Raw genomic sequence first — 3,145 nt, 5'->3', positions numbered from 1 at the left:
ACTCCAAATAGCTTTATCCTCCGTTAGAATTCTCCATTTCCACTTGAGAAGAAGAACCCGGTTAATATCTCCGACGTCCCTAATTCCCAAGCCACCTTTAACTTTACTTTTGCAAACCGTTTTCCAGTCGACCCAATGAATACATCTCTTGTTCTTACACCCTCCCCACAGGAAATTACTAGCTATACCTCTTATCTCTTTAACAACCACTACAAGAAAAATATAATTTTGCGACACTCGGTTTACCACAGTTATAGAAAAATTGTCCCTAAAATATACTTGCGACAGTTCCTACGACCGTTTAGTGCAACTGTCGCGACTCGTTATGATTATTTATAAAAATTAACACTAAACAAATTTAAGATCCTTCAACAAAGGCATTATATCAATGGGTCAGCGACAACTTTTAGAACTGTCTCCACGTGTTTCTATTCAACTACACCTCAAACTCCAACTAGCGCCTATTTTTTCTATTCATCCCTCTAATTTTCCTTCACCCACTTTCTCTATCCTTCACATTTGAATTTGGCTTTCACATTTTTGCGCTACACGTTCCCCTAAGAAACCCTATCCTTTCCCCCAAATCACAATCCCTCAATCTCAATATCTGAAATCAATTTCTGTAAGTAATATCTCTATCTTCCCCAAATTTCATTGTGTCAAGTCTTTCAATCTCTCTCTTTCTCTCTTCAACAAACAATGGCAAACACTAGGCTTCGATTTCACGTTTCAAGATCTGTCACTTTTGGTTTTCACCAGGTTTGTCGATTTTCTTCAATTTCGATTTTGATTCTGAACTTTTTTTAATTCTTTTGACCTAAAAACTTAGTTTTTGATTCCTAAGGTTTGATGATAATGATAAAAAGGTATAGAGTCTACATCTGTCAAAGATAACCCTGCATATAGGAATGATCTTCTAGATTTTGAGTCTGTGTTATATATGAGTAGCTTGATTTCTTCTACTGATGCAAATTGCATTTGTGCTATTAAATTCTTACTTCGGATATTATCTTCAGAGACTCTATTGTTCGGCTATGGCATCTCAAAGTCGAAGCGGCGGTGTTTCTCTACCTAACAGACCAAACAATTCCCAAGACTCCATCATCACCTAGATATCGCGCTCCCCCATCGCCTCCTGGAGCAAACAAGCCTACACTGACACCTCAATCATCCCTAACAAACTCCTCAAAAGCACCGATCACTTGGATCACTAGAACCACCTTCCTTGTGCTCTTCGTTCCTTTTATCAACGAAAAGAATTGTGAGCAGCAGCTCAACGATCTTGAAGTCCAGCAGGCCAGTATCCCTGGTACTCCTCCTAAATGATTGTCATCACGTCTATGAAAATTAGGTCTTGGTATGCAGAGATATCGATTGTTTATTGATTAAGAATTTTGATCTCTTTTTAGGGTTTCTAATTGCAATAATTGTATGATTTGCACGTTTTTAGGAATTTCACAGTAATTACAAGTTTTGTGTATTCTTACGCAGTGATACTATTATCTTAGTTTCAGTGTGGAATTCTTGGTTACTTGATTTGATAAATAAAATATGCATAGGAATGAAATTCTATTATTCTAGAGACACCATTTCAAGATAGTTTGCTGAAGCATGTTGCTAAAGAGAGACACAATTTAATGAGCATATTTATAATTTATATTTAGTTGGCCTTGTTTTAGAAGCTATATATTTGAATGTTGCTTAAGAAGTTATGAGAGTTGGTTGCATCATAGGTGATAGAATTAGTGGGTTTGTCATGGAGTTTTTGAGTCTTGGTAAGTTAAATCTTATTTTACAGGTGATAGAAGATGCATTCTAAGTTTTATTATATGAAACATAAGCATCTCCTGCGAATTGTTAGTTAAATGGCTTTACAAGAGATTCTTGTTCGTACAGTAGGGGAAGATGTCATTATGAATTCCAGTAATGTTGTTGATTTTGTTGATCATGGAACTAAGGTAATTATAGAAACTTTTAAATTGAAGATACTCCTCACATTCTATTATAGGTATTATTTTGAAGACTAATATGACTAGACATTATTTGGCTTATGAATCGTGTCACGTCACATTCATCAATTATGTTGTAGGTTTCAGTGGTGCTGGAGAATTGTCAAAAATATGATTGAGATCTCTTGGTTGGAGCAGATGGGATTTGGTCCTAGGTCCTATAAAATTCTCTCTTTAATTATGAGTTTTTGGTTTAGTATTGTGTTAATTGTATTATTTTGTGAATAGGTGAGGGCAAAGTTATTCGGGGCAACAGAAGTTACATACTCTGGCTACACTTGTTATACTGGTATAGCATATTTCATGCCTCTTGACATTGAATCTGTTGGGTAAGTTTTCCATTTTTCTAACTTAAAATGGCAATTTAACTATACTTGCTAGCCTTCATTTTTTTATTTATGTGAAAAAGCATATATACCATGTTGAGAAGCTCACTTGAACTTCTATGGTGAAAGGTACCGAGTCTTCTTAGGACACAAACAATATATTGTATCATCCGATGTCGGTGCTGGAAAGATGCAATGATACGCATGGCGGTCATCGATGGTCTTCAAGCAACCAAATTGATTTGATATACAAGAAGGAACTCTTCCAAGAGAAACTCTAATGCAGCCCTTAGATACTATTGTATTTAGATGGATAAAAATGCAATGGTTAATCTCATGTAACTTTTATATATATATATATATATATATATATATATATATATATATATATATATATATATATATATATATATATATATATATATATATATATATATATATATAATTCTATATTAGACATTGGTAGTGCTGCGTACTAGGCTATCTTAATCTTAATCTTAATATACATAAATGGAAGGTTGTCATGATGGCAACCCTAGCCACATGTCACCATGATAAGCATTCTTAGCAAAAATCCTAATGGGTTATTTACTAATTTGACCATACACCTAATGTATTATTTACTAATTTAACCCTACATTAAAAATAAATAATAATATAATATTTCAGCACTACTTTTAATGATAATCATATAAATAATAATATATAATAATATAATATATAATAATACTATCCATATAATAATATTAGAAATAGTTTTATTTATAAATATTATAATTTTTTGTATATTATACAATAGCCAAAAATAAA

At 32.9% G+C, this 3,145-nt stretch overlaps 1 long non-coding RNA gene across 3 annotated transcripts; it reads left to right on the top strand.

Annotated features, from left to right (window-relative positions):
- The first annotated feature begins 416 nt into the window (after positions 1 to 416).
- Positions 417 to 2,695, top strand: LOC131620968 (uncharacterized). Of its 3 annotated transcripts, none has more exons than XR_009289390.1 (4): positions 417 to 759; positions 1,017 to 1,958; positions 2,090 to 2,338; positions 2,465 to 2,695. It is a non-coding gene; the product is annotated as an uncharacterized LOC131620968 (long non-coding RNA). The 3 variants fall into 3 exon arrangements; XR_009289389.1 differs by having other exon boundaries at positions 418 to 759; positions 1,017 to 2,164; positions 2,238 to 2,338; XR_009289388.1 differs by having other exon boundaries at positions 418 to 759; positions 1,017 to 2,338.
- The last annotated feature ends 450 nt before the right edge of the window (positions 2,696 to 3,145 follow it).

Source organism: Vicia villosa, linkage group LG7 (assembly GCF_029867415.1).
Source record: "Vicia villosa cultivar HV-30 ecotype Madison, WI linkage group LG7, Vvil1.0, whole genome shotgun sequence".
Lineage (NCBI taxonomy): Eukaryota > Viridiplantae > Streptophyta > Magnoliopsida > Fabales > Fabaceae > Vicia > Vicia villosa.
This window is presented reverse-complemented; position numbering and strand designations above follow the sequence as displayed.